Below are 25,054 nucleotides of genomic sequence, written 5' to 3'. Positions count from 1 at the left end.
TGCCCCTGGCTCCTGGAGTTGAGCCAGAGAGGCCGGCCCTGCGGAGGGGAGCCCTGACGGCCCTTCCCCCTCACTCCCTCTGAGTCACTCTCTGCCAGGGGGCCAGGTCCGGGGTGGGGTGGGGGATGGGCTGGAGCCACAACAGGTTCATTTTTTTGTTCTAATTCATTCGGGGAGTGTAATTTTGCTCCGTTCACTATAAATCATTTGCAGCCGTTCAGATTGCCTTCGAGCATCTGTCAAAAAAATAAAAAAATAAAAAGCTCCTTTGGCAATTTCCTTCCCACAGATTATGGATATTTCGGTGCCTAATACTACAATTCCCCTGTGTTTGTTCAGACTTTTCGCTAAATATTGACAGCCTCGTTCGGGAGACGGATTGTTCCCGCGCCACGCCTCCCTAAAATGATTCACCTGCTACTTCTCAGTACGTTCAACACAGCTTTGAGGATGTCAGCCTTGCTTCCTGAATTTTGAGCTGCATCACCTTGACAGCATCTGGTTGCTATTTTCCTTGACGGGTGTAAGAATCGTAATTGTGACGAGCCTCGTGAAAAAGGAACAGTTTATTTTATTTATTTTTATTTATCAAACTTATATACCGCACCATCTCCCGTAGGACTCAGGGCGGTACACAGTTGTGTAATCTGAAGGTCATCTTTGGGTTGCTACATCCAGACCGGACCAAGTAACCTCTGGGTAGACCTCTTGGTCATCTCTGAGCTTGGTTGTTTTCTTGTAGACGTTTCGTTACCGAACTAGGTAACGTTATCAGTGCTGGTAGGGAGTGGGGTTTGCGGTTTATGTACTAGTGGATTAACCAGTCAGTGTTGGTGGGATTATTTTTTTTTTTTTGTTTACATTTATACCCCGCCCTTCTCCGAAGACTCAGGGCGGCTTACAGTGTATAAGGCAATAGTCTCATTCTATTTGTATATTTTTACAAAGTCAACTTATTGCCCCCCCAACAATCTGGGTCCTCATTTTACCTACCTTATAAAGGATGGAAGGCTGAGTCAACCTTGGGCCGGGCTTGAACCTGCAGTAATTGCAGGCTTGGTGTTCTTAATAACAGGCTTTACCAGCCTGAGCTAAACCGGCCCCTCGATTAGGATGTTGTTGTTGTGTCTGCGCCCCCCGAGCCGGGCCCCCTGCCAGAAAGTGACTTGGAAAGTGAGGGGGAAGGGCCATCAGGACTTACCTCGGGAGCACTGGCTTCCCTGGAGCTGAGCCAGAGGCAGGCCAGGTGGAGGAGATAACGAGGCCTCCATCCCCTGACTCTTTCCCCCCCCAGGCCACGCCTCCAGACCTGGCTGATGGCAATCAGGCCTGGTTGGACCCTAAGTTTCGTAGGCAGGAGAGGTGGGAACAACAGAAGCAGGGGTGGGGCAGGCCTAGGAAGTGCTGAGTCATGGAGCCACACCCTACAGGATATAAAAGCAGCAAGTGCTGCTATGCCTCTTCGTAGCAGGCAAATCAACTGCTTGACTAGAGCTGAAGTACTGTTTCTTGACTCATCGGCATCAAGGGAGATAACAGAGACACTTGGCAGACGCTCGCTAGTTTGCTGCCAGAGCTGATAGTGCCGGCTAATTAAATCATCGCTCAGATGGAGGCGAGGGGGACAGACCAGTTGTGGACTGATTACTTGCCTAAGTTGATAGTTTCTTGATTGGGGTTATTATTTACTATTGTATTGATTTTTGGTCTGGTATTAGTCTACCAATCAAGGAACTGAATAGAATACAGTATCACAGAGCTGGAAGGGACCTTGAGAGGTCTTCCAGTCCAACCCTGCTCAAGTGGGAGATCCTATACCATTGGGACAAACGGCTGTTTAATGCCTTCTTGAAAACCTCCAGTGACGGAGCACCCACAAGTTCCGGTGCCAAGTTGTTCCACTGGTTAATTGTTCTCACTGTCAGGAAATTTCTCCTTATTTTCAGGTTGGCTCTCTCTTTAATGATATTCCACTAGTTACTTCTTCTTTTTAAAGATACCTCTGCAGACCTGGATGAACTCACAGATACTGTAACATCATATGTCAGCTTCTGTGAAGACCTATGTGTACCTACAAGGAACTTGCGAATACACAGTAATAACAAACCTTGGTTTACACCTAAACTTAAGCAGCTACGACATTCCAAAGAGGAAGCCTACAGAAAAGGTGATAAAATGCTGTACAATCAGGCCAGAAATGCACTAACAAGGGAGATAAGAGCAGCAAAAAGAAGCTACTCTGAAAAGCTAAAGAATCAATTTTCAGCAAATGAACCAGCAAACATGTGGAAAACTCTTAAAAATATCACCGCTGGCAAACCTCCTTCCCAGGCTGAAGGTAATCAACAACTGGCAGATGACCTGAATGAGTTTTACTGCAGGTTTGAAAGGAAACTACAGCCACCTATTCCACACAACCCCATCTCAGACACACCAACAACAGCCAAGCCTCCTACAACTGACCCCATTTCATTGGGTTCACAACCCCTAGTGATCACAGAAAAGGAAGTGCAGGACCTATTTCACAGACAAAAGCCAGGAAAAGCGCCAGGCCCAGACAAGATAACTCCTTCTTGCTTAAAAGTCTGTGCTGACCAATTGGCCCCATCTTCACCCATATTTTCAATAAATCACTAGAGATGTGCTATGTTCCTTCTTGCTTCAAACGCTCTACCATCATCCCAGTGCCAAAGAAGCCCACCATCAAGGAACTGAATGACTACAGACCAGTTGCTCTAACATCTGTAGTCATGAAAACCTTTGAAAGGCTAGTGCTTTCCTACCTGAAAACCATCACGAATCCGCTTTTAGACCCCTTGCAATTTGCATACCGAGCAAATAGATCAACAGATGATGCTGTTAATATGGCTCTGCACTACATCCTACAACATCTTGAGTCTCCAAAGACCTATGCAAGGGTCCTCTTTGTAGACTTTAGTTCAGCATTCAATACCATTGTTATGTATTAACAGTTGTGCCTTTAAATATTTGAGCGGGAAATCAGCACGTTGCTGATTGGACGAAGCCTCCAGCAGAACTGTATAAAAGGAGAGGTTTTTGCCCCAGCCTGTTGCTGGGTTCACCCTATATTAAAGAGCTGTTGTCACTACCCTGGTCTCCAGCCTGCTACTTCCGAACTTAACATTGGCGACGAGGATGGGATCTCGAGGCTAAGGAGAACCAGAACCGAGCTGAAGCACGCATAGTCCCGAACCCAGCAAACTCAGGGCAGAAACGCGAAATGGCAAACACGCCACCCGCACTGCATACAACCCGGGAAAGGAGAAATGGGGAACATATATGACCCGCTTCAAAGCTTTCTAGAAGCCAACGAACTACAGGATCCCTGATAACCGCAAACGGGCTTACTTCCTAAGCCATTGCGGGCCGGAGGTAATCGAGATTGCGGAAGCCCTGGCAGAGCCAACGCCGATACAATCGGTATCGTGGGCCGACTCTGCAGACTTTGCTGAAGAACCATTTCGCACCGACGCCGTCCAAATACGCAGCGGTTTGAATTCGGAGAACGAGACAGATGGAGGGCGAGTCCATCGGTGACTACATGGCCGCTTTAAGAAGAGCGCCCAAGGACTGCGGATACCGAGACTTAGACGGTGCTACTCGAGCAACTCATCCGAGGGGTCAAGGACATCCGCCCACGGCGACGACTGCTAGCCAGGAGCAACCTGACACTAGCCACCGCCTGGACGAGGCCAGAGCCAAATGTCTACTAAAGCAGCAGAGACTCTGCAAAAGCCTCTTCAATCCAAGACGGCGCAAAGCCAACGCCAGTACACCAGGAGGAGATTCAGTCCGAATCCGAAGGTGAGGGCGAGGATGAGGAAGGGGTCTGCCGGACCGAGAAACGCGACACTGAGGACCGTGACGAGTGCGGAAGCTGCGGAGGGCAGCATCAGCGCCAACGCTGCAGGTTTAAAGACGCAACATGCCGGTGTGGGAAGAAAGGACACTTAGCTCAGGTTTGCAGAGCGGCCCAACCTTCCCGCCGAAAATTCAAATCGAATCAAAACGCTGAACCGGAAAGGCGGCCCGCGATTGGTTCAAACAAGAGAGGCGCGAAGTCTAACCAAACGACTGTCATTATAGGCCGCGCCCCAACCAAAGTGGAAAAGAAGATTTTCACAAAGCCCAAGATCGAGGGAGTACGGTGCAGGCTTGAAGTGGACACGGGATCAGCGATCACCATCATGTCCTGGGACACCCTGGCGGTCGCTGGTCCGTCGCAAGCGCCATCTGCAAGCACAGCGGCTACGAGTGCACGACTACCAGGGAATCGCATCCCTGTTCGAGGGACCACCTCCGTCCGAGTCGAGTACGGCCTCACAAAAAGACCCTGCCCATCACGATCGCCGAAGGAACTCTGCCCAGTCTGTTGGGACTAGACTGGTTTCGTGCCCTGGGCATGGGAGTGACTGGCATCTACAGAAGTGACTGCAATTTGAAAGACATTCTCTTTAACGAGTTCGAAGATGTCTTCAAGGACTGCCTGGGCAAGTACAAGGGACCCCTATTTCCTTCAACTTAGACCCCAGGTAGCCCCCATTAGGCTTAAGGCGAGGAGAGTCCTTTGCCCTAAAACCAAAATTGATAAGGAGCTGGACAAGCTCATAAATCAGGGGATTTTGGTGCCAGTCGATCACGCAAAGTGGGAGACGCCAATCGTCACCCCCATCAAATCGGACGGGTCAATTAGAATTTGCGCTGACTACAAGGCGACGCTTAACAAAGCCTTACAGAAAAGCGCTGCACTGTTCCCGTAGTGCAACATTTATTGCACTCTTGGGGCAAGGGCAAGTCTTTGCAAAGTTAGACTTGGCCCAAGCCTACCAACAACTGCCAGTAGACGCACAGCCAAGCCCAAACGATTGTGACGCACAGGGGGCATTCAAGTGCACCCGATTGCAATTTGGGGTTAGTGTGGCACCAGGGCTGTTCCAAAACCTGATGGAACGACTACTGCAAGGGCTCCCAGGGTAGTTCCTACTGATGATGTCCTAATTTCAGGGAAAACATGGAGGAATTGGGGAGCGGTTAAGAAAGGTCTTGAGCATTTTCCGACAGCCGGATTAAAAGTCAAGACAAATAAATGTCAGATAGGGGTCGAATCGGTCGATTTCTTGGGCTACCGGATAGACAAGAAAGGAATTCACCCTACTGAGAGCAAAGTTAAGGCAATTAGGAAGGCTCCAGCGCCCAAAACAAAGCAGAGCTGCAGGCATTCCTGGGATTGGTTAATTTTACGGTCTTTTGAAGAACAAAGCAACCGCTATGGAACCGCTGCATAGGCTCTTAGGAAAAATACTGTTTGGTCTTGGGGAAAGTCAGAAAATAGGGCTTTTGAAGCAGTAAAGAACCTGCTCTCAAGTGATAGCCTGCTCATCCAATATCACGACTCACTACCCCTAGTGCTGGTTTCATGGCGCTCCCCTTATGGGGTGGGGCTGTACTCAGCCATAGACTTCAAACGGCACAGAAGCCCCTATAGCGTTTCTACTCTAGAACGATGTCCTCCCCAGAGAGGAACTACAGCCAATTAGACAAAGAAGCATTAGCCATTGTATCAGGGGTCAAAAATTCCATGAGTATGTCTTTGGGCGGAATTTTGAAATCGTGACTGACCACAGACCGTTACTGGGATTACTGGCTGGCGATCGCCAACGCCTGTGGCACTTTCGCCACGCTTGACTCGATGGACTATATTTTAGCCGCTTACTCATACAAGCTGCAGCATCGACCGGGAAAGAAGTGGGCATGCAGACGATTGAGCCGATGCCCACTGCCAGGGGCGATCAAGACCCCACTCCGGGACACCCATCCTCCTTATTGACTCGTTGACTCTGGCCCAGTCACATCAAAGGAAGTGGCTCGGCATCATACCGACATTGTGTTAAGGACTGTACTCGGTTGGGTACAGAGAGGGTGGCTGCGCCGGGCAAAGGTTCAAAGAATTTGTTAAGAAACGTGATGAGCTCTCGGCTCAAGGGGTGCCTGTTATGGGGTGATCGTGTAATAATTCCTGTTAAGTTAAGGGCAAGGTATTGGACCTCCACGAGGGTCACCCAGGCATCGTAAGGATGAAGGGGTTAGCTAGAAGCTATGTATGGTGGCCACTCATGGACGCAGAGATTGCTGAGAGGGTAGGGAAATGCCAAGCTTGCCAAGAGTCCAGACCGCTACCCCAACAGCCCCAGTCAGAGAATGGGAAAAGCCCCAAGGGCCTTGGTCAAGAATCCACATTGACTTTGCTGGCCCTTTCACGGCCAAACGTTCCTAGTGGTGGTGGACGATTTTCCAAATGGTTAGAGATCATACTTATGAAGTCCACCACAGTCAAGCAGTAATCGCAACCCCTGCGCCACCTATTCGCAACTCACGGGTTGCCGGACACTCTGGTGTCCGACAATGGGCCCCAATTCACGGCAGCCCAGTTTGAAGAGTACCTGGCAGAGGAAGGCATCCGACATGCCCTCTCTGCACCTTTCCACACTGCGTCGAATGGCCTTGCAGAGCGTTCCGTCCGGAGCGCTAAGGAGGCATTGTTCAGGCTCAAGACAGGTGACTAGCAACAAAATAGACTTTTTCCTAGCTGCCCAGCACAGAACCCCAAGCACAGCCACGGGAAAAGCCCAGCCGAATTGCTAATGGGACGAAACTCCGTGCCCACTTGACTGCTTGAACCCCATTACACACCGAGGGTTACAAGGGGAGCTAGAAAACAAGGAAATGAGCATAGGCGACCGGGTGTGGGCCCGAACTATGGGGACGGCCCGAGTTGGTCGCCGGACAAGTAACAAAAGTAACAGGGCCAAAATCGTACGTGGTAGAGCTACCAGACAACCGAATGTGGCGGCGCCACATAGATCAGTTAAGGAAACGAATAACTGGCCAAACCAAACCAACAGAGACAGGTAATGACCAATACCACTTTGAATCCACAGCTGACAATGACCCGGGAGGCGCAAGACTTAGCTGAGGTCCCAGAGTTCCAGCGACGCCATCAGGTCCCGAGGGAAACAGCAAGGAAAATTCCAAAATTAATCCAAGGCCGGATGGCCAAGAAAAGAGTCGGCCAATAATCCAGAGCCCGATGGCCCAGAGAAAGAGCTGGGAGGAGAAACAGCCCTCCGACCAGCTCAAACACCACCCAGAACTGAACCGCGAGGTCAGAAAGAACTAGGAGACGCCCAGGTTATTTGCGTGACTACGTCGAAAAATAACATGTGAATAAATATGTAAATAAGACCAAGTGTTTTCTGGGAGGGGAGGAGTGTTATGTATTAACAGTTGTGCCTTTAAATATTTGAGCGGGAAATCAGCACGTTGCTGATTGGACGAAGCCTCCAGCAGAACTGTATAAAAGGAGAGGTTTTTGCCCCAGCCTGTTGCTGGGTTCACCCTATATTAAAGAGCTGTTGTCACTACCCTGGTCTCCAGCCTCGTTACTTCCCGAACTTAACAACCATCATTCCAGACATTCTTCTAACTAAGCTAAACCAGCTACAGGTACCGGAACAGACTTGTAAGTGGATCACAAGCTTCCTAACAAACAGGAAGCAGCAGGTGAAGCTAAGCAAGATCACACAAGGCTGTGTGCTCTCCCACTTCTCTTCTCTGTATACCAATGACTGCATCTCCAATGATCCATCTGTTAAGCTAGCAGATGATACAACAGTGATGGTCTCATTCGAGACAATGACGAATCCGCATATAGACGAGAGGACGAACGACTAGCCTTGTGGTGCAACCAAAACAATCTGGAACTGAACACACTCAAAACCGTAGAAATGGTGGTAGATTTTAGGTAAAACCCTTCCATACTTCCACCTCTCACAATACTTGACAACACAGTATCAACAGTAGATACCTTCAAATTTCTGGGTTCTATCATATCGCAAGATCTCAAATGGACAGCTAACATCAAAACATCATTAATAAAGGACAACAAAGAATGTTCTTTCTGCGCCAACTCAGTAAGCTCAAACTGCCCAAGGAGCTGCTGATCCAATTCTACAGAGGAATTATTGAGTCTGTCATTTGCACCTCTATAACTGTCTGGTTCGGTTCTGCAACCCAACAAGAAAACACAGACTTCAGAGGATAATTAGAACTGCAGAAAAATAATTGCTACCAACTTGCCTTCCATTGAGGACCTGTATACTGCACGAATCAAGAAGAGGGTGAAAATATTTGCAGATCCTCGATCCTGGACATAAACTGTTTCAACTCTCAAAACGCTATAGAGCACTGCACACCAGAACAACTAGACACAAGAACAGTAAGGCCATCACTCTGCTAAACAAATAATTCCCTCAACACTGTCAGACTATTTATTTAATTCTCTTCTTCCCATCACCAATCTCTTTCCACTTATGACTGTATGACTATAACTTGTTGCTGGCAATCCTTATGATTTATATTGATATATTATCATCAATTGTGTTGTAAATGTTGTACCTTGATGAAGGTATCTTTTCTTTTATGTACACTGAGAGCATATGCACCAAGACAAATTCCTTGTGTGTCCAATCACACTTGGCCAATAAAATTCTATTCTATTCTATTCTATTCTCCTGCCCTCTGATGCGTTGATGGGAGTGGCCTTGATGGTTAGCTTATTAGGCTACTGTAGATAGATAGATATGGATAGATAGATAGATAGATAGATAGATAGATAGATAGATAGATAGATAGATAGATAGAGATGGATGAATAGAGAGAGAGAGAAAGAAAGAGATGGATGAATAGATAGATAGATAGAAAGAGCTAGAGATGGATGGATGGATAGATAGATAGATAGATAGATAGATAGATAGATAGATAGATAGATTTATTTTATTTATTTATTTATAAGAAACATATATATACAAATTAAGAAAACCATTAAGAAACATATTCAGAAAGCCTAATTATTAAAAATAATATAAATATTAAAACCAATTAAAACCCCTATAAAATTTAAAAAATTTAAAATTTAAAAAAATTTAAAAACTAGTCCAGTCCCGCGCAGATAAATAGGTGTGTTTTAAGCTCGCGACGGAAGGTTCGGAGGTCTGGATAGATAGATAGATAGATAGATAGATAGATATAGATAGATAGATATATATTAGATATAGATAGATAGATAGATAGATAGATAGATAGATAGATAGACAGACAGATAGATAGATAGATAGATAGATAGAGATAGAGATGGATAGATGGATGGATGGATGGATAGATAGATAGATAGATATGGATGGATGGATAGATAGATATGGATGAAAATAGATGATAGATAGATGGATGGATAGATAGATAGATAGATAGATACATAGATAGATAGATAGATATGGATGAATATATAGAGAGGGAGAGGGAGAGAGAGAGAAAAAGAGACTCTAGAAAGAGTGCAGAGAAGAGCAACAAAGGTGATTAGGGGACTGGAGGCTAAAACATATGAAGAACGGTTGCAGGAACTCGGTATGCCTAGTTTAATGAAAAGAAGAACCAGGGGAGACATGATAGCTGTGTTCCAATATCTCACGGGTTGCCCCAAACAAGAGGGAGTCAAGCTATTCTCCAAAGCACCTGAAGGCAGGACAAGAAGCAATGGGTGGAAACTGATCAAAGAAAGAAGCAACTTAGAACTAAGGAGAAATTTCCTGACAGAACAATTAACCAGTGGAACGACTTGCCTCCAGAGGTTGTGAATGATCCAACACTGATGTTGGATAACCATTTGTTTGACGTGGTGTAGGGTTTCCTGCCTGAGCAGGGGGTTGGACTAGAAGGCCTCCAAGGTCCCTTCCAACTCTGTTATTATTATCATTAGTATCTATAACAGGGCTCTCCAACCTTGGTAACTTTAAGTCCAGAGGACTTCAACTCCCAGAATTCCCCAGCCAGCTTTGCTGGCTGGGGAATTCTGGAAGTTGAAGTCCTCCAGGCTTAAAGTTGCCAAGGTTGGAGACCCCTGGTCTATAATATATGTAGACTCTATATAAAGCCAGCCTCCCTTGTTCAATGGAAGGCATAGATCTCCAGTCTAAGAGTCCTGATGCTTTTCCCCATTGCTATAACAACGGGCTATTTTTAAACTCCCAACAGCTGGATTTGTGTGTTTGAATTCCAGGTCCTAAGATGACAAAAGTGATTTATTTTCCTCTCTGCAATAATACCAGAGAAATGTCAGAGGCCACGGCCAGAGCTGAAAAAAAAGTCCGATGGTGGTTGCATGAAAGGATCACAGGGTGCAGGGAAAATATTTTAAATATGCAGTGGGTTGCCTTGTAGGAGCTCCAAGCAGACCGAGGATGGGATATAGGATGAAAGCCAGCGTTAGATTTTATTTTTGAAAAGCGGAGATGACTTAACAGGTAGTCCTCGACTTACGAAGCTCATACTGTCTCCGTTTATTCGTATCCATTTCCTGTATTCATAATCATGTTTATACTTCTGTTATCTTATACATACTTGACAAATAATAGAATAAAATAAAATAGAATAGAATAGAATGTAGAGAAGAATAGAATAGAATGTAGAATAGAATAGAATAGAATAGAATAGAATGTAGAATAGAATAGAATAGAATAGAATAAAATGTAGAATAGAATGTAGAGAAGAATAGAATAGAATAGAATAGAATAGAACGTAGAGAAGAATAGAATAGAATAGAATAGAATAGAACGTAGAGAAGAATAGAATAGAATAGAATAGAATATAGAATAGAATAGAATAGAATGTAGAGAAGAATAGAATAGAATAGAATAGAATGTAGAATAGAATAGAATAGAATGTAGAATAGAATAGAATAGAATGTAGAATAGTATAGTATAGAAAAGAATAGAAAAGAATAGAATATAGAATAGAAGAGTATAGTATAGTATAGAATAGAATAGAATAGGGCCTCTGGTGGCTCAGCAGACTGTCTGTTATTAACACAGCTGCTTGCAATTACTGCAAGTTCAAGTCCCACCAGGCCCAAGGTTGACTCAGCCTTCCATCCTTTATAAGGTAGGTAAAATGAGGACCCAGATTGTGGGGGCAATAGAAGCTGACTTTGTATATAATATACAAATGGATGAAGACTATTGCTTAACACAGTGTAAGCCGCCCTGAGTCTTCAAAGAAGGGTGGGATATAAATTCAAAAAAAAAAAGAATAGAATAGAATAGAATATAGAATAGAATAGAACCTAGAGAAGAATAGAATAGAATAGAATAGAATAGAATGTAGAGAAGAATAGAATAGAATAGAATAGAATAGCAGAGAATAGAATAGAATAGAATTTTTTATTGGCCAAGTGTGATTGGGCACACAAGGAATTTTTCTTGGTGCATACGCTCTCAGTGTACATGAAAGAAATATATATATTTCTCAGAAAACCTCAGAAAACAAATATATATATATATACTTGCTCCCAGAAGCACGAAGCTGAAGCCTGAAGATGACGAATGAGACTTCGTCGAAATGTCGCCAAGACACTTCCAATTTTACGCGGGAGAAAACCCGAATAACCAAAGACCTACATACAAACACCCGCGAAAACCTCAGAAAACAAATATATATATACATACATACATACATACATATATATACGCATACATACACACACATAAATAAAATAAATAAAGCAATTGTGGCCCCAAATTCCTATCACTCAGGGAAACATTTCTTAAGTGAGATTACCCCATTTTGCGACCTTTCTTGCCACCGTTGTTCAGTGAATCACTATAAATTGTTAAATTAGTTGAACTGTTTTTAAGTGAATCTGGTTTCCCCATTGATTTTGCTCGTCAGGATGGTTGCCAAAAAGGGGACCACATGACCCCGGGACACCGCAACCGTCATAAATATGAGTCAGTTGCCAAGCGTCTGAATTTTGATCACGTGACGACAGGGATGCTGCAACGCTCGTTAAGTGTGGAAAATGGTCACAGCTCAAACAACCTGTCAACAAGAATTCTGGGAATTGAAGTCCAGCTATCCTAAGTCTGTCATTTGCACCTCTATAACTGTCTGGTTTGGTTCTGCAACCCAACAAGAAAAACACAGACTTCAGAGGATAATTAGAACTGCAGAAAAAACAATTGCTACCAACCTGCCTTCCATTGAGGACCTGTATACTGCACGAATCAAGAAGAGGGCCGTGAAAATATTTGCAGACCCCTCGCATCCTGGACATAAACTGCTTCAACTCCTACCCTCAAAACGACGCTATAGAGCACTGCACACCAGAACAACTAGACACAAGAACAGTTTTTTCCCGAAGGCCATCACTCTGCTAAACAAATAATTCCCTCAACACTGTCAGACTATTTACTGAATCTGCACTACTATTAATCGTTTCATAGTTCCCATCACCAATCTCTTTCCACTTAGGACTGTATGACTATAACTTGTTGCTGGCAATCCTTATGATTTATATTGATATATTGATCATCAATTGTGTTGTAAATGTTGTACCTTGATGAACATATCTTTTCTTTTATGTACACTGAGAGCATATGCACCAAGACAAATTCCTTGTGTGTCCAATCACACTTGGCCAATAAAATTCTATTCTATTCTATTCTAAACCCATAGCCAATAGGAATTCTGGGAGTTGAAGTCCATACTTGAAACCCTCAGCCACCAGGAATTCTGGGAGTCAATTTCCAGATATCCTAAACCCATAGCCAACAGGAATTCTGGGATACCTGAAACCCTCTGCCAGCATGAATTCTGGGAATTGAAGTCCAGCTATCCTAAACCCATAGCCAATAGGAATTCTGCGATACCTGAAACTCTCAGCCACCAGGAATTCTGAGAGTTGAAGTCCAGATATCCTAATCCCTCAACCAGCATGAATCCTGGGAGTTGAATTCCAGATATTCTAATCCCTCAGCCACCAGGAATTCTGGGAATGAATTTTGGGAATCGGTCCAGATATCCTAACCCCTCAACCACCAGGAATTCTGAGAGTTGAAGTCCAGATATCCTAAACCCTCAGCCAGCATGAATCCTGGGAGTCAAATTCCAGATATTCTAATCCCTCAGCCACCAGGAATTCTGGGAGTCAAATTCCAGATATTCTAATCCCTCAGCCACCAGGAATTCTGGGAATGAATTTTGGGAATTGGTCCAGATATCCTAACCCCTCAACCACCTGGAATTCTGAGAGTTGAAGTCCAGATATCCTAATCCCTCAACCAGCATGAATCCTGGGAGTCAAATTCCATATATTCTAATCCCTCAGCCACCAGGAATTCTGGGAATGAATTTTGGGAATTGGTCCAGATATCCTAACCCCTCAACCACCAGGAATTCTGAGAGTTGAAGTCCAGATATCCTAATCCCTCAACCAGCATGAATCCTGGGAGTTGAATTCCAGATATTCTAATCCCTCAGCCACCAGGAATTCTGGGAATTGAAGCCCAGAGATCCTAAACCCTCAGCCAGCATGAATCCTGGGAATCAAGTTCCAAATAACTTAAACCCATAGCCACCAGGAATTCTGGGAGTTGTAGTCCAGTTACCTCAAACCCTCAACCAGCATGAATCCTGGGAACTGAAGTCCAGATATCTAAAAGTTGCCCAGGTTGAGTAGCACTGAGTTAACCCAACCCATGTCTTTTTTTAGTAGCCAGAAAAGCTCTCCTGGGTCAGCCCTTTAAATCCTGCTAATTATAACAGGATCTACTCCTGGCTTTCAGATTAGGCCTTGACAGATCCTGGATGCTCAGATCAGGAGGAGGAACCGTACTATAGAAGGAAAGGAGACGGCTTTCTCCAATCCCTTTAAAACTTAAAACTCCTATCCTCAAAACGACGCTATAGAGCACTGCACACCAGAACAACTAGACACAAGAACAGTTTTTTCCCGAAGGCCATCACTCTGCTAAACAAATAATTCCATCAACACTGTCAAACTATTTACTGAATCTGCACTACTATTAATCTTCTCATCGTTCCCATCACCCATCTCTTTCCACTTATGACTGTATGACTATAACTTGTTGCTGGCAATCCTTATGATTTATATTGATATATTGACCATCAATTGTGTTGTAAATGTTGTACCTTGATGAACGTATCTTTTCTTTTATGTACACTGAGAGCATATGCACCAAGACAAATTCCTTGTGTGTCCAATCACACTTGGCCAATAAAAATTCTATTCTATTCTATTCTATTCTATTCTATTCTATTCTATTCTATTCTATTCCATTCCATTCCCATATATTCTATTCTATTCTATTCTATTCTATTCTATTCTATTCTATTCTATTCTATTCTATTCTTAATTTCTATTCTATTCTATTCTATTCTATTCTATTCTATTCTATTCTATTCTATTCTATTCTATTCTATTCTGAACGGATCTTTTCTTTTATGTACACTGAGAGCATATGCACCAAGACAAATTCCTTGTGTGTCCAATCACACTTGGCCAATAAAAAATTCAATTCAATTCTATTCTATTCTATTCTATTCTATTCCCATATTTTCTATTCTATTCTATTCTATTCTATTCTATTCTATTCTATTCTATTCTATTCTATTCTATTCTATTCTATTCTATTCTATTCTATTCTATTCTGAACGGATCTTTTCTTTTATGTACACTGAGAGCATATGCACCAAGACAAATTCCTTGTGTGTCCAATCACACTTGGCCAATAAAAAATTCTATTCTATTCTATTCTATTCTATTCTATTCTATTCTATTCTATTCTATTCTATTCTATTCTATTCCATTCTATTCTATTCCATATTTTCTATTCTATTCTATTCTATTCTATTCTATTCTATTCTATTCTATTCTATTCTATTCTACTCTATTCTATTCTATTCCATTCCGTTCCATATTTTCTATTCTATTCTATTCTATTCTATTCTATTCTATTCTATTCTGTTCTAAATCGCTGTCTCGTTTGATACAACTTTAATTGCCGAGTTAATTTAAGCCCCTAAAACGACGTTGTGCCTTCGGACCATAAATTGGTGATATTTTCCAAACCAGGTTATTATTATTATTATTATTTACTGCATTTCTTGGTTGCTTTTCTGAGTTTTATGCTCAACCACCTATAAAGTCACGTTCCATGTAAAGCATCGTATTATTTTAATTTCATTTCTTAAACTTATATATGCCTACACAGAATCCCTCAGCCAGCAAAGCAGGGGTCTCCAACCTTGGTCACTTAAAGACTTGTGGACTTCAACTCCCAGAATCCCTCAGCCAGCAAAGCAGGGGTCTCCAACCTTGGCAACTTAAAGACTTGTGGACTTCAACTCCCAGAATCCCTCAGCCAGCAAAGCAGGGGTGTCCAACTTTGGCAACTTTAAGACTTGTGGACTTCAACTCCCAGAATCCCTCAGCCAGCAAAGCTGGCTGAGGAATTCTGGGAGTTGAAATCCACAAGTCTTAAAGTTGCCAAGGTTGGAGACCTCTGGTCTAGACGCACAGGAGGAGAGGCAAAAAAGTCAAAATGGCATCCAGGATTATGGGATCACAGCCCTGTGATTTTCCTTAGGTGTGTCGCCACTCACATCCACAAGGAATGGAGTTTTATTTATTTATTATTTTATTTTATTTATTAAATTTATATACCGCCCTTCTCCCGAAGGACTCAGGGCGGTTCACAGTCAATAAAACCACAATACATATAATACAAATTAAAAACAGTATAAAAAACTAATTCAATATACGGCCCAAAAAAGTTTTAAATACAATTAAAAAAACCCATTTAAAAGTCCCAATTTAAAACTACATTTAAGCTAGTCCTGCACGTCGAAACAACGTCTTCAGCTCGCGGCGGAAGGTTTTGACCATGTGGCTACAACTGGTGTTTTCTCACATTAGAGATACACCCAAGGTCAACTCTGGAGTTTGAAGTACAGCACAACAATTTGGCCACAGACTAGGAAATATGGAATTCTGGAAAAATCTAATTCTCCTCTAATCTTCCTGAAAGAGATAAAGATTTTTCTAAAGTCAATTTGACTTTATTAGATTGGGCACAGAAGGATGGGAACAGCATTCCTATGGGCCTCTGTGGCTCAGACTGCTAATGCAGTCTGTTATTAACAGCAGCTGCTTGCAATTACTGCAGGTTCTAGTCCCACCAGGCCCAAGGTTGACTCAGCCTTCCATCCTTTATAAGGTAGGTAAAATGAGGACCCAGATTGTTGGGGGGCAATAAAAGTTGACTTTGTATATAATATACAAATGGATGAAGACTATTGCTTAACATAGCGTAAGCTGCCCTGAGTCTTCGGAGAAGGGCAGAATATAAATTCAAATTTTTTAAAAAAAATTCCTCACACAAGGCAGTAAGAATTTTTGGCTGGCATTTTACCTTGGAGAGGTCCAAATCTGGCATTTTAGTGACAAATAATTCTTAACTGCATTGGCAGCTCAGTCAATACTAATAAGATTGCAGCATATGGTGAACACTCTTTATATTTGTAGAGGGTGACTGTAATGGCAAACGACGGCAGGGGTGAAAATCCAGCAGGTTCTGACAGGTTCTGGAGAACCGGCAGCGGAAATTTTGAGCAGTTTGGAGAACCGGCAAATAGCACCTCTGGATGGCCCCAGAGTGGGGTGGGAATGGATATTTTGCAGTATCCTTCCCCCAGGAGTGGGGAGGGAATGGGGATTTTGCAACAACCTTCCCCCAAGAGTGGGAAGGGAATGGGGATTTTGCAGTATCCTTCCTCCAGGAGTGGGGAGGGAATGGGGATTTTGCAATATTCTTCCCCCAAGAGTGGGAAGGGAATGGGGATTTTGCAATATCCTTCCCCAGGAGTGGGGAGGGAATGGAAATTTTGCAGTATCCTTCCCCCAGGAGTGGGGTGCGAATGGGGATTTTGCAGTATTCTTCCCCTGGAGTGGGAAGGGAATGGGGATTTTGCAGTATCCTTCCCCCAGGAGTGCAGAGGGAATGGGGATTTTGCAGTATCCTTCCCCTGGAGTGGGAAGGGAATGGGGATTTTGCAGTATCCTTCCCCCAGGAGTGGGGAGGGAATGGGGATTTTGCAGTATCCTTCCCCCAGGAGTGGGGAGGGAATGGCGATTTTGCAGTATCCTTCCCCTGGAGTGGGAATGGAATGGGGATTTTGCAGTATCCTTCCCCCAGGAGTGGGGAGGGAATGGGGATTTTGCAGTATCCTTCCCCTGGAGTGGGAAGGGAATGGGGATTTTGCAGTATCCTTCCCCCAGGAGTGGGGAGGGAATGGGGATTTTGCAGTATCCTTCCCCCAGGAGTGGGGTGCGAATGGGGATTTTGCAGTATCCTTCCCCCAGGAGTGGGGAGGGAATGGGGATTTTGCAGTATCCTTCCCCCAGGAGTGGGGTGCGAATGGGGATTTTGCAGTATCCCTCCCCTTCCACGCCACCAAGCCACACCCACAGAACCGGTAGTAAAAAAAATTTTGGATTTCATCACTGCTTCCGTGTTTTTTTTTAATCACACACAAAGCAAAGAATCAAAAATCGTATGAGTTGGCATGGAAGTCAGAAGGTCTTCTCATTCAAACACCTTCTAATATGCAAAACCACGAAATCAGCAAGTGACCATTTCGGACAAGTTGACTGTCCAGTCTTTGCTTAAAAACCTCCAGAACCTGCACCTACAACAATGAAATTCAACGTAGAGAAAAGGAAAGTCTTACACTTAGGAAAGAAAAACCGAAAGTACACATATAAACTGGGGGAAACCCAGATTTAATATCAGTGACTGTGAGAGGGATCTTGGCATCTTAGTCGGCAACCGGTTAAATATGAGCCAGCAGTGTGTGGCAGCTGCCCAAAAAGCCAATGCAATCCTAAATTATAAGAGCACAAACGTGCCTACCGTTCCTGTCCTATTGTTTCCTTTCGTTATAGCCAATTAATATAATTATTACGTACTCATACTCATATATATGCTTATATATTGTATAGTTATTTCATGCTTATGCTTATATATACTGTGTGACAAAAATAAATAAAAGAGTTCTTCATTCCTCTGAAAACAACAAAATACCTTATCCCACCAGACTTGAAATCCTAGGCTTAGAAAACTTAGAACGCCGTCGACTTCGACAAGACCTAAGTTTAACTCATAGAATCATCTATTGTAATGTCCTTCCTGTTAAAGACTACTTCAGCTTCAATTGCAATAATACTAGAGCAACTAATAGATTTAAACTTAATGTCAACCGCTTTAATCTAGATTGCAGAAAATATGACTTCTGTAACAGAATCATCAGTACTTGGAATACTTTACCTGACTCTGTGATCTCTTCCCATAATCCCAAAAGCTTTAACCAAAAACTTTTTACTATTGACCTCACCCCATTCCTAAAAGGACTATAAGGGGCGTGCATAAGCGCACAAACGTGCCTACCGTTCCTGTCCTATTGTTTGTTTCTTTCTTTTCTTTTTTTCTTCATATATATATATATATATATATATATATGTTTTCTGAGGTTTTCACGGGTGTTTGTATATAGGTCTTTGGTTGTTCGGGTTTTCTCCCGTGTAAAATTGGAAGTGTCTTGGCGACGTTTCGACGAAGTCTCATTCGTCATCTTCAGGCTTCAGCTTCCTGCTTCTGGGAGCAATGTGTGATCGCAGCTGTTTCTTCCTTTTAACTGCTAGTGGGGGTTTGAACTGATTGGGTGGGAGCTTGGCTGTGCTCTGATTGGATGGGGGTTTTTCTGTGCTCTGATTGGCTGGGGGTGTGTCCTGTGTTGGTCGGGCGTTGGTTGTGCTCAGTCTAATCTGTGTTGCAGGGGGATTTGAGCTGGTGAGCTGCACTGCTGCTGTTTGGCTTCGTGTTCGTGGTCGTGCTACATCTTCGTAGTGGGTGTCAGTCTGCTGCATGTATGGATTGGAGGGGTTTGAAGTGGCTAATGTTGCAGCTGCGGTCTGGCTTCTGGTCCTTGGTCGTGCTTCCTGATCAGTGTGGGTTTGGGTGTGCTTTCTGGGTGGATGTGTGGTGGTGACATCCTGTGGGGACCTCGTGAGTGTGGGTCTGGTGTCATTCCTCGTGTTAGGGACACGTTTGTCAATAAGGGCAGGTTTCCAAATGGCTGGTAGGCGGGAGGTATCATCTCGTTTGTTCATGCTGTGTGGGCGTTTTTCTATCTCGATGGCTTCTCTGATTATTCTGTTGTTAAAGTGTTCAGTTTTGGCGATAGTTCTGGTCTTTTTAAAGTCAATATCGTGTCCTGTGACTTTAAAGTGTTGGACCAGGGAAGAAGTTGGTTCCTCTTTTTTGAATGAGTTCTTGTGTTCTTCAATGCGTGCACTTATTCTTCTGTTGGTTTGTCCAATGTATGTGGTGGGGCAGGCGGTGCATGGGATTTCATATACTCCTTGATTTTCTAACTCAATTTTGTCTTTGGGGTTTCTTAGGATGGATACACATCTGACTACCAAACCAAATTAACCAACCTACTCCAAGACCCTGCATACAAGCCCCTAAAAACAGACCCCACCACCTACCTAGAAAAAACCACTAGATCCAAAATAAAAGCCTCCCCCATCAGCGAAGAAATCCAACAAAGAATCATTCCCAGAGAGAAATCATCCAGATGAGTTGAATGCAGAAGTCCAGAGAATAGCTAGAAGAGATAAAAATGCATTCTTAAATGAACAGTGCAAAGAAATAGAAGAAAACAATAGAATAGGGAGGACCAGAGATCTATTCAAGAAAATTGGAGATATGAAGGGAACGTTTCATGCAAAGATGGGCATGATAAAGGACCAAAATGGCAGGGACCTAACAGAGGCAGAAGAGATTAAGAAGAGGTGGCAAAATTACACAGAAGAACTATACAAGAATGAGCTTAACATCCCTGATAACCACGATGGGGTGGTCACTGACCTTGAGCCAGACATCCTAGAATGTGAAGTCAAATGGGCCTTAGGAAATCTGAGCAACAACAAAGCTAGTGGAGGAGATAGTATTCCAGCTGAGCTATTCAAAATCTTAAAAGACGGCGCAGTAAAGTGCTACACCCAATTTGCCAGCAAATTTGGAAAACTCAACAATGGCCACAGGATTGGAAAAGGTCAGTTTACATTCCAATTCCAAAGAAAGGCAATGCCAAAGAATGTTCAAACTATCGCACCATTGCACTCATTTCACATGCTAGTAAGGTTATGCTTAAAATCCTACAAGCTAGGCTCCAGCAATATGTGGATCGAGAACTACCAGAAGTACAGGCAGGATTTCGTAGAGGAACTAGAGATCAAATTGCCAACGTACGCTGGATCATGGAGAAAGCTAGGGAGTTCCAGAAAAACATCTACTTCTGCTTCATTGACTATGCTAAAGCCTTTGATTGTGTGGATCACAACAAATTGTGGCAAGTTCTTAAAGAGATGGGAGTACCAGACCATCTTATTTGTCTCTTGAGAAACCTGTATGTCAAGAAGCCACAGTGAGAACTGGACACGGAACCACTGATTGGTTCAAAATTGGGAAAGAAGTCCGGCAAGGCTGTATACTATCGCCCTGCCTATTTAACTTATATGCAGAACACATCATGAGAAAGGTGGGGCTAGATGAATAAAAAATTGGAATTAAGATTGCCGGAAGAAATATCAACAGCCTCAGATATGCAGAAGATACCACTCTAATGGCAGAAAGCGAAGAGGAACTAAAGAGTCTCTTGATGCGGGTGAAGGAGGAGAGTGCAAAAGTTGGCTTGAAACTCAACATTAAGAAAACTAAAATCATGGCATCCGTCCCTTTCAATTCCTGGCAGATAGATGGTGAAGAAATGGAGGTAGTGACAGATTTTATTTTCCTGGGCTCCAAGATCACCGCAGATGAAAACTGCAGCCAAGAAATTAAAAGACGCTTGCTCCTGGGGAGGAAAGCTATGGCAAATCTAGACAGCGTACTAAAAAGCAGAGACATCACCCTGCCAACAAAAGCACATATAGTCCAGGCTATGGTTTTCCCAGTTGCAATGTATGGCTGTGAAGTTGGGCCTTAGGAAATCTGAGCAACAACAAAGCTATTGGAGGAGGCAGTATTCCAGCTGAGCTATTCAAAATCTTAAAAGACGATGCAGTAAAAGTGCTACACCCAATTTGCCAGCAAATTTGGAAAACTCAACAATGGCCACAGGATTGGAAAAGGTCAGTTTACATTCCAATTCCAAAGAAAGGCAATGCCCAAAGAATGTTCAAACTATCGCACCATTGCACTCATTTCACATGCTAGTAATGTTATGCTTAAAATCCTACAAGCTAGGCTCCAGCAATATGTGGATCGAGAACTACCAGAAGTACAGGCAGGATTTCGTAGAGGAACTAGAGATCAAATTGCCAACGTACGCTGGATCATGGAGAAAGCTAGGGAGTTCCAGAAAAACATCTACTTCTGCTTCATTGACTATGCTAAAGCCTTTGATTGTGTGGATCACAACAAATTGTGGCAAGTTCTTAAAGAGATGGGAGTACCAGACCATCTTATTTGTCTCTTGAGAAACCTGTATGTTGCTCAATAAGCCACAGTGAGAACTGGACACGGAACCACTGATTGGTTCAAAATTGGGAAAGAAGTCCGGCAAGGCTGTATACTATCACCCTGCCTATTTAACTTATATGCAGAACACATCATGAGAAAGGCGGGGCTAGATGAATCAAAAATTGGAATTAAGATTGCCGGAAGAAATATCAACAACCTCAGATATGCAGATGATACCACTCTAATGGCAGAAAGCGAAGAGGAACTAAAGAGTCTCTTGATGCGGGTGAAGGAGGAGAGTGCAAAAGTTGGCTTGAAACTCAACATTAAGAAAACTAAAATCATGGCATCCGTCCCTTTCAATTCCTGGCAGATAGATGGTGAAGAAATGGAGGTAGTGACAGATTTTATTTTCCTGGGCTCCAAGATCACCGCAGATGGGGACTGCAGCCAAGAAATTAAAAGACGCTTGCTCCTGGGGAGGAAAGCTATGGCAAATCTAGACAGCGTACTAAAAAGCAGAGACATCACCCTGCCAACAAAAGCACATATAGTCCAGGCGATGGTTTTCCCAGTTGCAATGGATGGCTGTGAAAGTTGGACCATAAGAAAGGCTGAGCGCCAAAGAATGGAGGCTTTTGAACTCTGGTGCTGGAGAAGACTCCTGCGAGTCCCTTGGACTGCAAGGCGAACAAACAAGTCAGTCCTAGAGGAGATCAACCCTGACTGCTCTTTAGAAGGCCAGATCCTGAAGATGAAACTGAAATACTTTGGCCACCTAATGAGAAGGAAGGACTCCCTGGAGAAGAGCCGAATGCTGGGAAAGATGGAGGGCAAAAGAAGAAGGGGACGGCAGAGAAGGAGGTGGCTGGATGGAGTCACTGAAGCAGTAGACATGAGTTTAAATGGACTCCAGAGAATGGTAGAGGACAGGAAGGCCTGGAGGAATGTTGTGTATGGGGTCGCGATGGGTCGGATATGACTTTGCAACTAACAACAACAAAATCCTGCCTTAGGCAAAAAAAAACCCCGACTGTATGACTTTGGGCCCATCATTCTCTCTCAGCCCAAACCCACCTCACAGGGTTGTTGTTGTTGTTGTTGTGGGAAATATAGTAGGAGGAAGAAGAAGGTGTATCCGATATATTCACCACTTTCTTTCTCAAAGCAATAAAAAGCAGGATACAAATAAATAAATAAATGCAATAAAAAATCAAGGACATTGTTGGGAAAATGTTCCCAGGTTGTTGTTTTTTCCCAGCTTCAGGCTGCAACAGCTACTCCTGAAATTCTCCAACCTGACAATCAATTCAGTGGCAGAGCAAAATCAAACGAGAAAGAAGTCCCAACAATTTCTTTCATTGGGTGAGATGGGCAATTCATCAAAAACACGGATTTGCAGTGTTGTTATGGAAACGGAGAATAACTGGAAAAGGAAACAAAGACCGCAAGGAACAAAGGAGGCCCTTCGCTCGCCCAAATCTGTATTTCAGACCAAACAGGCGGTTCTTGACTTACAACAGTTCATTTAGTGACGGTTCGGAAGTTGCAACATCATCACTAAAAAAAAATGAGACTTGTGAGCATTTCTCACACTTACGACCGTTGTGGCATTCCCACGGTCACGTGATCAAACTTCGGCTGCCTGGCAACTGTCTCGTATTTATGACGATCGCAGTGTCCCGGGGTCACGCGATCGCCTTTTGCGACCCGTTAAGCCAGATTCACTTAACAATCGGGTTACTAACTTATCAGCTGCAATGATTCAGTGTTAAGCCGCCCTGAGTCTTCGGAGAAGGGCGGGATATAAATGCAAATTAAAAAAAAAAAACTGTGGCGAGAAAGTTCGTAAAATGGGGCTAAACTCACTCAACAAATGCCTCGCTTAGCAACATAAATTTTGGGGGTCAATTGTGGTTGTAAGTTGAGGACTTACGTTATTAAACGTTATTAAAAGGCAGCATACTTGGATACAAAATAACAGAATTGGAAGGGACCTTGGAGGCCTTCTAGTCCAACCCCTGCTCAGGCAGGAAATCCAGTACCATTTCAGACAAATGGTTATCCAACATCTTCTTAAAAACTTCCAATGCTGGAGCATTCACAACTTCTGGAGGCAAGTAGTTCCACTGGTTAATTGTTCTCACTGTCAGGAAATTCCTCCTTAGTTCTAAGTTGCTTCTCTCCTTGATTAATTTCCACCCATTGCTTCTTCTCCTGCCTTCAGGTGCTTTGGAGGATAGCTTGACTCCCTCTTCTTTGGGGCAGCCCTTCAAATACTAGAACACATGTCAACCTTAATTCTGCTTTTCATTAAACTAGACATACCGAGTTCCTGCAACCGTTCTTCATATGTTTCAGCCTTCAGTCCCCTAATCATCTTTGTTGCTCTTCTCTGCAACTCTTTCTAGAGTCTCAGCATCTTTTTTTATATCAAATCTTGACCAAAACTTGATTCGTTTTGCGGGAGTTTATAACAGAGTCCGAAGGGAGAGCCATTTCTCCTTCGAGATCATCCTATGGGGGCTGTTTTCTTGTCTCCCAAGAAGGTGGGATCAGGGATAGTGGGGGGGGGGTCCCCTGCTATAACCAGAAAGATGCATGAATAAGCAAATCTTGGAGGTATAAGATTTATCTTATATCTCCAACCCACGTCCTACCGTGTGAAGAAAAAAAAAAGGAGACATGAATTGTTCACAACCCTGTGTGTGCCAATTTGCCGGGTGCTGGGTTTAGCAGCCTCCGTAAGGTTGTCCCCGCATCGAGGGGGTAGGACATGAACGTTGCTATGGTAATTATTATTTTTCTCCATCAGGCTGGAAACCTGATATGGATTCTGAGCAATGGAAGAGCAATTATGGCAATTGGGAGGTGTGCGAGACCAATATCGTTTCTTTCAAGATGTGTTTGCATTTATTTTAACACATGACCAACAGTTACAAACTTGAGGAAGGAGGGGAGCAGAAAGGGACTACAGATTATTTATGGAGGTGTGAAGAACGAAAGTATACAGGTAGTCCTTGACTTATGACCGTAATTTGGACAAGGGTCATAAGTGGGGTGGTCCCTGACGTACGACGGTAATTGGGACAAGGATTACTTTGTTGCTGAGTAAGGCGGCTGCTAAGTGAGTCACACCCAACGGTACAGTCTTTTTGCCATGGCGGTTAAAGGAATTTGTGCAGTTGTTAAGTGAATCACATGGTTGTTAAACAAATCTTGTTTTTTCCCTGTTGACTTTGGGTGGGAAGGTCAAAGGGCAGTCACGTGAACCCAGGAGGCGGCAACCGTCACAAATGCAGGGAATCCTCGACTTACGACCACAATGGAGCCCCAAATTTCTGCGGCGGAGCAAAACAACTTCTAAGCGAATTTTGCCCGATTTTAGGAGCTTTCCTTGCCACCGTTGTTAAGTGAATGACTCAAGTTGCGCAGTTAGTGACACGGCTGTTAAGTGAATCTGGCTTCCTCGTGGACAATGCTTGTCAGTAGGTCGCAAAAGGGGATCACATGACCCCGGGACACTGCGACCGTCATAAATATGAGTCAGTTCCCAAATGCCCGAATTTTGATTACGCGACCATGGGAGATGCCGC

General features: G+C 43.6%; 1 protein-coding gene across 3 annotated transcripts in view; it reads right to left on the bottom strand.

Moving 5' to 3' along the window:
* The window catches only part of PPM1E (protein phosphatase, Mg2+/Mn2+ dependent 1E), a 259,054-nt gene that overhangs the window by 91,025 nt on the left and 142,975 nt on the right, over positions 1-25,054 (bottom strand). The window contains exon 1 of one of the 3 annotated variants that reach the window (XM_058164071.1): positions 17,529-17,581. The exons of the other annotated variants lie outside the window; for them this stretch is intronic. The gene's annotated coding sequence lies outside the window, so the exon portion shown is untranslated. Of the gene's footprint in view, positions 1-17,528; positions 17,582-25,054 lie in introns of those variants that run through there. 3 annotated transcript variants of the gene reach the window in all.

This window comes from Ahaetulla prasina, chromosome 1 (assembly GCF_028640845.1).
Source record: "Ahaetulla prasina isolate Xishuangbanna chromosome 1, ASM2864084v1, whole genome shotgun sequence".
Classification (NCBI taxonomy): Eukaryota; Metazoa; Chordata; class Lepidosauria; order Squamata; family Colubridae; genus Ahaetulla; species Ahaetulla prasina.
The sequence above is the reverse complement of the archived record's forward strand: the minus strand, read 5'-3'. Positions and strand labels throughout refer to the sequence as shown.